Here is a 14,466-nt window from a genome sequence, read left to right as displayed (position 1 = left end):
ACCCTCGGCATACGTCCCTACAACTAGCTAAATGTTAAAAGGAATGTTTCATGTAGAAAGTAGGGCTACTGAACTCACAAGAGCCCTAACAAACTTTCCTTTTAAGTTATGGTTATGCCGGCTAAGCTACAGAAGACGTCGATGATGAGAATGAAAGAAATTTAGGAATAAAGTGGGAGGAAGCGCAACCCGGAGAAAACCTACACACACGTTGTTTGCTCAGCACAATGCCTACTAGGCAGGAACTGGGTGGAACAGGGTAAACCATTCAATTCACAACACTTCAGTAATAATAATAATAATAATATCAAAAGTCTTAAAATTGCCCTAAAATTTGGCAAAACACACTTAAAAGTAGAGATTTCGGGGAAAGGGTTCCGCACCTTAAAGATACATCTCTGCAATTACCAAAATTTTAAACTAGAGCGGTCCACTAAAGTCTCATGTAGAAAGTATTCTTGTGTGTGTTTTAAGGAAAATAACTGTAATAAAAATAACTCAATATCACGCAACAGTAAGGCATATAATAAACTAATTTTTAGGATATAGAGAGGTAAATATAAAAGGTTTGCTAAAAAAAATACTTACACAGACCACAATTCAATGAGCTCTGAAATACAAAGTATCGAAATAGCCTATGAGATTCATTCTACAGAGTGATTGTTACTTAAAGAATGGACATACACTATTTCCAGAATCGAGACAAGACACGACATGTTTACGATACTTTTCGTCTCGTCTCGATTCTCATATCCAAAGTGAGATGATAATTTGAGTTAGCCTTGTCCCACCTGGAATGTAAAATGTTAATTCTCGTTATTTTTTATTTGTTTTTTGGGGGGAGGGGGGTTAGAAACGAGATGAGAAATTGCACTTCTCGTGGGCAACATTAAACAAAATCGAAATATTCTTTCCATATGTCACGTTTCTGCTTGTAATGGTATGACCTGAGCAATAATTAGCTCCTAGCTTTTTAATCTTCTACGAGATAATAATAATAATTATTAGTTTATTATTATTACTATTATTATTCCTGAAGATTTGATAGTTCAAGTATTGAAGCATCCGAATATTCAATTATCTGAATATAATAAAACGTATGTCATCCCCGATCAATCGCCATCAAGAATCTTAAAGTATAAAAAGAATGTGCGACATGGATTCGAACAAGCACCTTGACCACTGAACCGCGTTCGCTACGCGTTAAACGATTCGTCTTTAGTCTGGTTACGTTAGGTTTCTTTGCCTCCGCTTGCAAACTTGTATGTTATATTTCTTCGATTCAAAATGTCTTTCGTATTTCTTTTATGATGAAATAAGTGAATAATCTTCGTCAAAGTTTATATTAATAACTTGAGTTGTTCTTAAACCGTTGGTTCACAAGTTTGTTTTTCTCCACACGATACTGCAGATATGACATTGAATTCTCATACTCTCCATTTCTTTCAAAGCAGTCGCCATTACCTGGTCAAAGACTTATTTCCGACACGATACATATTAACAAAATAAATTCATTTTTCGGAAGCGGAATTTTCACTTTCCGGATTTCGAAAAATTATGAAATTTAGTTGAACTCCGAAATTCATAAAAAAATCCGGAACTCGGAAAGAATCCGGAATTAAGAAAATTCCGGAATTGAAAAAACTCCGGATTTCGAAAAAATCCGGTTTTTTTCGAATTCCGGAATGTTAACGAAATCAGAAATTTCTAAATTCCGGATTTTTCTGAATTCCGGAATTATTCCAAAATCGGATTTTTCCGAATTTCGGAATTTGTCCGGTTTTACTTTCGGGAGTCCGGAAAGTAAAAATTCCGGAATTGGCAACCTCTAGTTTACACAAAATCTTTCAGAACACTAAGCTAATAGCTGTCTACAAACAAACAAGTAACGCAAAGCATTTTGTATCCTGCAATACGTCATGTATTAAAATCCGACAGCAGTTTCGGTATCTAACCAGAAATTGCATGTATCTAGCTACTGGAAGCTGATGTATGAAGAATTGTATTGTGTCTTATACAACCCTGCAAACCACTGGATATCTAAACGGCTTTTGTTAAATCCAAGTTGTAGGCCTTAGAGTTACATCTATTTAAGTCTATATGATCGGGTTAGTAAAGCTTTCTATATGATAGGGTTAGTAAGTCTTTCTCTGCTCCCGTAAAATTGAGATACGATCTACTACAGGATACAGAACGAGTTATCAATTTAACAAAGTTGTATTATTACCCATCTGCTTCCGCCTCTGTCAACTCTGGTCGATCTCGTTGACGCGACATGTTTGCCTTCTATACCCCTTCCTTCGTTTACTGAACTAAACAGTGACTATTCTGAATTATATTACTGCGCATGCCTCGTAGATACATATTTCTGATGCCAATAGTTTCCGCTTTCTCCAAGGAATGTTCTTTTTCTTATTCCCAGCATGACCCTTTTATTACATTATATGAAGAGCATTTAGGTCTAAATACCTCATGTGTTGCATAGAATGTAGGCTTAACTCTTCCAGCAAAGAAGGTGCCCTCCCAGCTGGTCTAGTGGCTAGCACGTGCCCCTTTGGTGTACGGTGCCCCGGGTTCGATTCCTGGCGGGAGAGCCTTTATGATTTTTAACTGCCTTCGATGTTTCTGCGTTCATGTCCCTGTCGTTATAAGTTATTAGAAGAAGCAAGTTAAACGAGTGAAGCAAGTAAAATTAGCAATATGTAAGTTACTGAAACAGTGACTTAGACACTTTGGTGAGTCAGTTAAAAAACAAAAAGTGGACAAACCACTGGCTTTTCGCGCCGTCCATGCAGTTCGAATCTATCTTGGCTTGATTTTTTATCCATTTGAGAGAAACTATTGTTTCTTTTCGCTACAGGTAGTCATTCTTTTCATATTTCTCGCTGTCCTTCACAGTTAAAGTAACTGTCTATTCTTATTCTTTCTACGAATGATGGATCATCTCTTTGGTTTCATGTCAAACATGCACACGTAATGAAAAGACGCTGTTGGTAATAATAATAATAATAATAATATGAAGTATTACTATCTAACTCGTGTGTGTATTTCGCATAATATAATTATATATTATCATGTGGAAATAACTAAGGCTGGCTGGCGCCCCCCTATTTTTTCGATGCGCCTTATGGGTCTACGGTGTCCAACGTTAGTCCCATCCCACTATCACATCCTGTTCTCTCGATATAAGTTATCGACATTTTGCTTAAAGAGGGCTCTGCCGTAGCCCCATGACTCCTCATGACAATGACTCTTCGTTCTTTTTGCATTGAAATCGATTATTTTTCTGAGTACTACGAGTGCATACCAGAGATGGAGTGGGTCGGTGGGTCATTGGGTCAAGTGGGTCAAGTTTTCTGAGTGGGTCAGTGGGTCGTGGGTCAACAGCATGTGACCCACTATGACCCACCACCCACCATGACCCACTGAGACCCACCACCCACCGTGACCCACTGTGACTCACCACCCACCATGACCCACTGCGACCCACCGACTCAGTATGACCTACCGACCCTCTCTGCTCACTGTATGGTAGACAGTATCTTCTGAAGACTGGTAAATTTGTCTCAGTTTTACTTTCAAGACCTTTATTTCCCTTCCTTTTCCACCTGTTTCTGTATATTTACCTGAGGTGAGTATATCTAACTAAGTGAAAAAAGAACTTCAGGCACTTTTGGATATTGATATTTTTAATAGTAATAATAGCAATAGGACTTACACAACAACTTGGCTTTCGAGACCTGAGAGTTTTTAGACCACTGGAAAAATACATTTTTGAATCGCCCTAATATATAAATTATTATATAAAAGATTGAATGTGACTATGTGTACCGGATCATCACAGTCAAATTGCAAAGTCAAATGAAATTACTTTTGGTGTATAGTTAGGCCTTAATCCAAATTGGGATATTATATTGCTTTTATTATAATGCATAATATCCTAAGAAGGTAGAGACCTGCACGGGCCGAATTTTTCGGCCCGAGCCCAATCCAGCCCGAATGTACTTAGGCCCGACCCAGCCCGGGTCCGAAATATTTTGGAGATTTTTGGCCCGAACCCGGCCCAGTCCGATAAGTTCTTTTAAAGTACTTGGCCCAAGCCCGGCACGGGCCCGATGAATTTTAGAAGTTTCATTTTGTAACATTTTTCACGGACACAGTTCTTCGTTTGCCTTTATTCTAATTATCGTTTAATGAAAGTCAATAATTATTAAAGAATTGCAATTGATCGGCCCCAGCCCGGCCCGATCTGAAGAGAAATCAGTGTCGGCCCGCTCAAGCCTGGCCCGGCCCAAAGAAATAACAGAGTCGGCCCGACCAGGCCCTACCCGCGGGCCGGGCCGGGCTTCGGGCGTTGGACCGAGCCCGGCCCATGCAGGTCTCTATAAGGAGGTAGTGAGGATCCGAATTTTTGCGAAAAAAATGAGTATCTCGCAAGCCGTTAAATTTATGGAGCTGAAATTCAGTGTATTAACTCTTTATTGAAACTAAACAGAATGTGTCCTAGCATTTTTTTTAAAATTCTCCTTTATGTATGTGTAGGAGGGGGGGGGGCACTTTCTAGATATGGAAAATTGGTAGTGAGTTGGTTTGTAAAAATGATCGAAAACGATCGATGTTATTTAAGAAAAAAAATCAGAAACAAAAAATACAGTGCTTGATTTGATTTTTCAGGTCTTTTGTGAGAAAAATACTATGAACTGAGAAACGATAACCTTTTCCATATTGTACAGCGGTATTTTCCTGCGAATAGAAGTTTCTTGTGGAATGCGTTCAGAAATTAACACTTGCAAGAATACTCTCTTAGTACAAGTATATTTTAGGCACACACTAATTTCCCCCCACCTCGAACTGTTTCAATTTCCTCACTGACAAACACTTCTGACTGATTTTATATCGTAAAGGTCAGATCCACCGTTATTGTAACAGCTTGGTGCTTGAGCGATTGACTAAAAATTCAAACTCCGATTAGTGACAATTTCACAGTCTTGTTTTATTACAAGTGTAAACTCTTTAGTCAGTTCAGAAGAGGCCGTGGATCGTGTTCGTGCTTCATATATCCATTGCTTTCTGCTATAATAATTGCTGACGCTTATGTTTATTATATGGAGCGCTTACAGCACAGGCCAATCAACCCATAAAGTTATGAGAAAAATAGGCATAAAATTTGTACTGTAAGCTTAATTACACGGAAATTTGAAGTTTGGATTGTACGCATAATTGTATGGAAAATTTTACACATTTTTCCCCTTTACGTCGGTCTACTTACTTTGATTTGGAACTTTGAAATTTCATCCTTTTTTCCACTGAAAAAGTATTGATAATTCAACAAAGAAATAATTATACTATGATAATTTAATTGAAATTCATCGTAATTTGGCACATGGCAAACAGCAGTGTGGTAATTGAAGTTGAAGAAGGAGGAAATTCCTATTCACCTCTGAACACTTTCCAGGAACCTTGTTCCCTTTCGCTTTCTAGACGGAGAGGGAACTTGATAATGGTATCAAACCTTCATGTGTAATTACAAAAATTAAATTTATAAACAAATAAGAAATCATCAGTTTATCAGGCTTTAATTGATAATTTATTCACAAGATTCCCTATCAAAGACGTGGTACATGAAGTTTCTGTTCTACATGGGTCGACATTGCCAACTGACATAGTCGATATGGAAAAGATGTTGTATGGTGATAGAGAGATGATACTTCTTGCCGAGTATTTCAAACCTGACCAAGAAAAATCGTTATCAGACTTAACTCTAACAAGTAGATTGTCGATGAGGAGTTGCAGAAATCGGGTAGAAGTATTATCAATTTCCACGGCAGAGTGCGAACGGGGATTTCCCCTTATGACTTTGCAGATGACTGATATTAGAAATAGACTAAGTGCTCAAAAATTGTCTAACTTGTTGCTCATCATTGTTGATGGCCCACCGCTAGACATGCTCAAAGTAGACGAGCTAGTTATTTCTTGGCTGAAGGATGGACATCATTCCATTGCGGATGATTTACCACCAAAAAGTTACCAACAGGAAATAAATCCGATTTCAGATTTGTTTTAAGGTGGAAAATTACGAGTTACGGAAAATGTATACTTGTATTACTAATGACTTATTTGTGTTGTTCAACTTTGTACCTAATTTTTAGCAAGTCTTTTCTTTGCTTTAGGTGAACTACTTTGAATAAATGTTCATAATAATTGCAATTATGCATATTTGTAACTTAAATTTAACGTGGTGTTTTAGTGATTACACAAATTACAATTATGAGCATACTTTATGGAAATGCTCTCACATAGGGTACCCGAGCACCTTTATACCCTATGAACAACTGATTTTTCAGGTCTTTTGTGAGAAAAATACTATGAACTGGGAAACGGTAACCTTTTCCATATTGTACAGCGGTATTTTCCTGCGAATAGAAGTTTCTTGTGGAATGCGTTCAGAAATTAACACTTGCAAGAATACTCTCTTAGTACAAGTATATTTTAGGCACACACTAATTTCCCCCCACCTCGAACTGTTTCAATTTCCTCACTGACAAACACTTCTGACTGATTTTATATCGTAAAGGTCAGATCCACCGTTATTGTAACAGCTTGGTGCTTGAGCGATTGACTAAAAATTCAAACTCCGATTAGTGACAATTTCACAGTCTTGTTTTATTACAAGTGTAAACTCTTTAGTCAGTTCAGAAGAGGCCGTGGATCGTGTTCAGAGTTGATTACGATGGATTTTGGTGAATCAAAGTAGGTCAAAGTGGATGAGAGTGGTTCATGGTGGGTGGTGGGTCACGGTGGGTCAGAGTAGGTCACGCTGGGTGGTGGGTCAGAGTGGGTCACCGTGGGTGGTGGATAGTGGTGGGTGGTGGGTCATGGTGGGTCGTGGATCACGGTGGGTGGTGGGTCAGTGGGTTGTGGGTCAAGTTTTCATTGACCCACGCCAACTCTGGTGCATACTGTCCAACGTTGCTCACATCACTCTACCATTTCCCGTTCTCTCGATATAAATTGCTAATATTTTGTTTGTAAGCGAGATATGGCATTACAATCATTACGTTTGAAGAATTGAGGAAGATACTGCCTTGCCATAAACAACACCTATTATTATTATTATTATTATTATTATTATTATTATTATTATTATTATTTTACTTACCATTAATGTTGCCTACTACTATTTGCAATGCAATGTGTTACTAAAAAGCAAATCAAATAACATTCCTCGCCATTCAAGCTCACGAACTCGAAATACATGACTTACCATTCTCTTCGTTAGGGGAAAGCACATTTATTATATTATTCTTTCAAATAACACGTTTCACAAGTTACTTCACTTTCTATATGTAACTTCATATCCTCACTAACAATCATCTTGTTCCGATAGGAAAATATCCCTCCCCTGCAAAACAAAATGCCTGACCGTAACGAAAGGGCGTGAACCTTCTTTAGGTGATTAATCGGGTCCAATATTTCAATAAAAGAGGATTGTCCCTGCACACAAATATTTCAGTAAAAGAGGAAAAGTTACTCAAACTTTGTAAATAATCATTTATGGGCGAAATTTGGTTCCCTTGAAACGTTTAAAGTGTTCGAATTGCCGCCATTTTGACATTTTCATCTGATTATTCTGGCTAATGAACTCGTTCAAGATATTTCAACAATTAATGCTTATGCCAAGTTTCGTCTCAATCCGCTGAAAATTAGGGTGGTTATGGCATTCACAAATAGCGTTATATATATACAGATAGATAGATAGATAGATAGACACACTGAGGGAGAGAGAAAAAGTGTCTTTCACCCTTCTCCCTTTTCGCACCTGTGCTGCGTCAGAGCTAAACCGGGCCTCTTTGCAAAATGTATTGACCAGCGTAACCAAAACACAGGCCTCTTAGTAGTTAACGTAGAAACATGGTCGAGGGGTTTAAGGCATATAGTGATTGTATTTTTAATAATCATGAGTATAGGTTTCGAACCCCTCCACTTCTATGCTTTCTTTACTTTTTGCATCTACGCCGGAACGTTCAATATTTTTCTTTATAATTGCAAATGGCGTTTGCATTCAAAATAAGAGGAATTGTGGTGGGATTTGTTCGGATATTCTTCTCTTTCGAAATGAAAACAAGAATAAAAGCAATACGCAAAGACAAAAAGTATTATCAATACTAAACATTACCAATATTAGTTGCTACGAAGACTAAATATGACCTCTTTTACCATCTCTTATTAGCTGTATGTATTATGAACAAAAATTCTTAAAATGTCCTTGCAGGAGATTCGAACTGGCGTCCTTTGCTTTTGTAAGCCAGCACCTTAACCACTACACCAAGATCATGGGTTGGTGAACATTTAGTTGTCGGTGTATTTGTTCTAATTGTGTTTTATGTTCCCACTTCGACAATTTTTACTCTTTTTTCTCCGTTTAGCAGCTGTTTCTGGCTTTCTCTTTCGGTGTCGTCCTTTATTTACACTATGCACTATTCGTATTCAGAGCTTGTGCCCCTCTGCAATGTCTTCTTCAGATTATACTTTTCTTCTTGCTCCTCAGTAAACATTTAGTTGATTTTATTCTCATACTCTCAATGCATAGAACGCAGGAATGCCAGACTCAAAAAACAGGTGTACATTTACTTTTCTAACAGACTACACTTAAATGTTGTCATTACACGCAAGAAAATTATTCTGAACTTATGAAAAAGTAGAAATATGATCATTCCTACCAAACAATTACAAAAGATCACTAATTAATATTTCTTACATACAAATCAATTCCGTATATGAATATAAGAGAGTACGAAGCAGTTAAGCCGATTAGGTTTGACCTTGGAAGTTAATGGTCTTCAAAGAAGAAAGAATGCTTCCTGCTGTTCTGGAAGGGTGAGTAAGTGTGCTTCAGCCGTATATTAATATTAATGGCAAAAGGTTAGTAATTAGCATATTACTACAACTTTGATTCAATTAAAAGGTACATTACGGGTACTTATGAACTTCAATTACAGTTCGGCAATGAAACTGCATACGTGAAAAGATAAGTTGCATACGAGTAATGAAAGTGTAAGTACTTTTGAGGTTACATATGTTCACAGGGCAATACAGTAAGTACACATAGTAATACTAGTTACAGGTAATGAGCATAAGTACAAAACCTAAGTACTTTCAATGTTACATGCGCAAAAAGGCAAAAATGGAGTAATGAGAATACAGTCCAGTAAAACGTCATCATAAGCGTGTGTAATTACATGTCAGTAATTGTTCCTAAAGTACCGGTAGAAAATCAGTAACAATAAAGTTCAATTACAAATGGATCCTTGTACTTCAATTAAAATATTCAGTACTTCAACGAGTGTACTCGAGTAATGAGAGCGAACGTACTTGAGTAATTAAAATATTCGTTACTTTAACGAGGGTACTTAGAGTGTATGTGCTGAAAGTAATTAGAGTGTATGTACTTAGAGTACCTAGAGTAATTAATGTGTAAGTACTTAGAGTACTTGGTGTATGTACTTAGAGTGTTAGTACTTTCAAGGTAAAAAATGGAGACATATGCAGATACCTCTACTCTCTGTGGATTGTTTCTATAATATACTGTATTCTATTTTTGACCGTTGCATCCCGAGAAAAAGAGGCAAATTCAAATATCCTACTTGGTTTTCAAATGACATAATTAGATTAATTAAGAGCAAATCATATCACCATAAGAAATGGAAGCAGGGTTCTCGTGACGCACTTTATCAAGACAATAAATTTAATGACTTGGTAGCTCTTTCTAAAAAAGACATTCCTAAGCTTACAATATATATTTAAACAAATGTGAGGCCAATATTATAAATAATCTTAAGACTTTCTGGGCGTATGTTAAGAATAAAAAGTAATTCGGGAAGTAATATCTTTAATTATGATGGTCAAACTTTGAGTGACGATGCTACTATTGCAAACGCGTTTATGACAAATTTTCAAGTGACACACAATAAATCGAACTATAATCTTATTGCTATGGGGCAACACAATAAATCGGAAATCCTGGATAAATTAAACATTAATTTTATAGAAATCGAAGATGTTGAGAATGTTATTTAAAAAGTTAAACCACGGTCATCTTGTGGACCGGACAAAATACCACCATATATCATTAAAGGCTGCTCAGAAATGCTGAAACATCTCCTACAAGTAATTTTTAACAAGTCAATAGCTTCTTCTACATTTCCTACGAAATGAAAGATTGGTGAGTCTGTCCCATTCCCAAAACGGGCTGTCTTACTGACCAAATATAAAATTATCGACCGGTAACCCTACTACCTGCCCCATCTAAGGTATTTGAAATTATTATATACTAAAAAATACTCACATGTACATTCAGTAATATCTCCCTTTCAACATGGTTTCATGCCAAAGAGATCAATTGTAACTAATCACTAAGAACTCACATATTTTATAGCTAATCAACTTGATAAAAAGGAACAAGTAGATGTAACTTATACAGATTTCGCTAAGACGTTCGACGTAATTAATAATATACTTCTCAGCAAACTTCAATTTTTCACAAAATCTTCAAAAACTAATTGCGTCCTATCTTTGCCAGCGCAAACATCGCGTTCGATACAAGAATATTTTAACTAAGGAATATGTCGTAGACTCTGGTGTGCCTCAGGAATCGAATTTAGGACCTCTATTATTCATACCATTTATTAACGATTTAGCACTAGTAATAACATCTTCCCACAAACTATTGTTTGCTGACGATCTAAAAATCTATCGCAGTATCTCCACAGAATTAGACGCTATTTCTTTGCAAAGTGACATTAATGCTATTTCCCAATGGTGTGAATAAAGAAATTGCTGCTAAATATTAGAAAATGCAAAGTAGTATCATACACCAGGAAAATGAACTATGTACGCAATGGGTATACTATTAATCAAACGCCACTGAGAGAGTGAATTACGTTACTGATCTTGGAGTCACTCTGCAATCAGACCTATCATTCGATATTCATGTCAACAGAGTACTCGGTGAGTCCTTTAGGAACCTTGACTTTGTGATGAGATTAGGAAGTGATTTTTCTAACACTAATGTCGTCAAAACATTATACACTGCTTATGAAGGTCTAAGATGGAATATGCAGCGATAATATGGGGTTATAATAGTAAGAAATATATAAACAAAATCGAAAACATTCAAAATATATTTGTGCGGTTTTTGACAAAGAAACAGTGATATATCCAAAATTTGAGAACTACAAAGATCTTCGAATTATCATCTCTTGAATTCGAAGAATATTCATTACCATCTCTTGAAAGCAGGAGAACTCATTTTATTTTATTTTATTTTATTTTATTTTATTTTATTTTATTTTATTTTATTTTACATAAAATAATTCATACTGCAGTAGATTCAGAATATTTGTTGAAAATCAAAATTCACGTCCCACATAGAGCAACGAGACCCCATAATGGCATATTCCATCTCTCAGCGCAAGGGACTAATGCATTGAATGTATCGCCTGTCAGAAAAATGTGTATATTGTATAATTAGATGTCACAAGAACACCCAGATATAGATATTTTTAGTTCTAAACAAAATTTTCATTTTATATTAATTTGCTGTATCCTATATATCGTGCTATCTGTATTTTAACGTATATTTTGCTTTCATATTATTATTTCATTATATTTTATTACGTATTACGATACAATTGAAATCATATTACTATGTTATTATATGTGTATTTTAAAGTGTATTACCATACAATAATGGAAAACTGTAATTAGGCACTTGTCTGTTGTTTTTCCGAAATAATTTAAATATTTTGTTTACCAAAAGGATAGTTTTATATTACGTAACTTACATTAACATACATTATGTCTGGGGGCAAGATTAGCATCCAAGGTAACACGCTTCCCTGACGTCGTCAGTGTTATGATATCACAGAAAGGGTCAGACAAAAGTACGTATAAGCAATTAACAGGCACGATGGGGACATGAAGTATGTAGGGTCTAAGAAAGAGCGAACCAATGAAACTAGGCTTAGCTGTTCTAAACGATGCAATTTCTTGTCTCATGTTAAATATCTTCAGTACTTTTCAAATCACTTCTTATTTTCTGCAAATAAATCAATAAGAACAAATAATGTGAGAATTATTAACATTAGGTTATTTAATACTTGCAAAAGTGCAAAAATACTGTTAAATGAATAATATAGATCTCAAGACCTTCGATAAGCTGCAGGAATTCGAGTACAAGACGATTATGGAGTCACAAATTGCACATCCAGATTCCTGACCCATAAAAAAGATTTAGAAACACTTACTAGTTCATTTAATAACATTTCGTGAATACCATCTGCTTTAGTTATAATTGAACATATTAATCGCCAAGAAACGTATCTTCATATCGAACAAATATACACACACTATGATCAGTGCCGGATTTACGTATAAGCTAAACAAGCTATAGCTTAAAAACCCACTCGCTTGGGGGCCCAAAATGGTAAAGAAAGAACTGATTTAATTTCCAAGTAACAAGAAAAAGCAAATAAAATAAAATGGACATACAATAATGGTGATTTGTATTGTTATGTACTAGGCTTTTATGAACCAAGTAATAGGACTATTTCTTAGTCCCAAGGGCGCCGATCCTGGGTGGGCGAGGTTCCCGGGCCCCCCAAAGCTCATGTGAGCCTCCGCATTTTATTTATGAGTATACAATATTTGGTATAATTTTAATGCAATTTGTTTTAAAATCCTCATATATGCCTTCTGTATCTGAATGACTCCCCCAATTTACAGAGAAATCGACGCCGTTGCTTAGCCCCACTTGTAATGAAGCCCCTGTTATCCAGCCCCGTTTATAAAGGAGCCCCCGTTTTCCACCGTTGCTTGTAATGAGCCCTTGTTTCTGTTTAGATATCCATCAGGTCCATAAATTAGAATATAACATATATTCATACCTAATAAATGGCGACATTTTGTCGCTGAAGGAGAATGCTTGACGTATAAAAGGCCCCTTGCAATAGCTTAGCGCCCCATCACACCTAAATCTGACACTGACCATGATATACTTAGGAGATTATTTTCAGCTACGTGCAACAATTTCGCAGATACTGACTACTTGATTATTAATATTTCGTAAACATACATACAAAAATTGCAATAAAACTTAGGATACTTCTCTTTCTCTTCCAAATATTTTATAACAGTGGAATTATGTCGCAAAACAGAATTATTTTTTCCGTTACTATATTTAATACATCATATGTACTTAAAATCTCATTCCATATAATCTGTTAATAAATGTTTCACGTTCAGCACGTTGCAGAACTTATCACTTTCATTTAACATATGTGACACTTACGTCCTAATGTATTTACGCTCGAACAGCTTAGTCACACTCTCATTTTAATGGTATAGTTAATACTACTGCGAAACATATTATTTTCATAACGGTAATTTTTATTACATACTTCTTTATAAAAACCCAGATATATATACTTTCATTACACGACGAATTGTATTTAGCTTGCTACGTAGTACGTACAAGTGGGTAGAATGAAGGCAAGCACGAACCAATGTAGAATTAGAACATCGTCATTTCTAACTGTATTTTCTGTTTCTTTCAAGGTTCTTTCGTCACTTCTATCTACACTTTAAAAGTCAAGATAACTCTTCCGCATGCATTAGTCACATCCTTAGATTACAGAAATTTTAACCTACAGTCTTGTTTTCTCTTCTCATGCTGTAACCAATATTATTCGTCCTTCAATCGCTTCTCATAGCCCACCAACGGAACTCGCAAATGATTCAAAACACGTGACCGACAGACATTTGACCATGATATCTACATGCTCTCCTGGAGCTACAGTACATAACGGGACTTTATTTGGAGGGGGAAAAAACGGATAAGCAGCCTTGGTCAAGGTGAACTCTCAACGACTTCAGCAGAGTTGCCAGCCTAGCATATATTTTAATATTGAAAAAATGAAATCTTTCAGTTCAACGTCTCACGTTATTCCCTTTAGGCCGAGAGAGAAAGGTGATTAAGGCAAGCGAATGATAGTGGAAGAATTGATGGAATGAGATTGTGGGCGGAAACGGGAGTATCCCGAGAAAACCCACGGACACAATGTTGTTCAGCACAAGTTTACTTGGCTGGGGATCGAACCAGAGGTAAGCGCTCTACCATTGAGCCACTTTTTTTTTTTTTTAAGTATTTTTGAAATACGCCTTTAGATGATTGTAACTATACGGCGGCTGGATTGGTAAATATTGAGGGGTCGAGAAATTAAGTGGGGAACTCAATAATGCTTTGATTTACTTTCTTGTTTCTAATTACACACATTCTTAAGCAGTTAATTGAACCATTTAGAATATCCGCATTATTAGAAGAAAATAAGGAAGATCATTATAGCAATATTGAAATGGAGGCTCATGTGATTCCGATCCCTTATTAAGGATCTCCACACAGCGTGTTTG

The 14,466-nt window shown here is 36.2% G+C and overlaps 1 protein-coding gene across 1 annotated transcript in view; it reads left to right on the top strand.

Moving 5' to 3' along the window:
- LOC145661033 (uncharacterized) overlaps positions 1-14,466 on the top strand; it is a 325,868-nt gene that overhangs the window by 79,276 nt on the left and 232,126 nt on the right. The window lies entirely within an intron of this gene.

This window comes from Thermobia domestica, chromosome 1, assembly GCF_964235325.1.
Source record: "Thermobia domestica chromosome 1, izTheDome1.hap1.1, whole genome shotgun sequence".
Classification (NCBI taxonomy): domain Eukaryota; kingdom Metazoa; phylum Arthropoda; class Insecta; order Zygentoma; family Lepismatidae; genus Thermobia; species Thermobia domestica.
The sequence above is the reverse complement of the archived record's forward strand: the minus strand, read 5'-3'. Positions and strand labels throughout refer to the sequence as shown.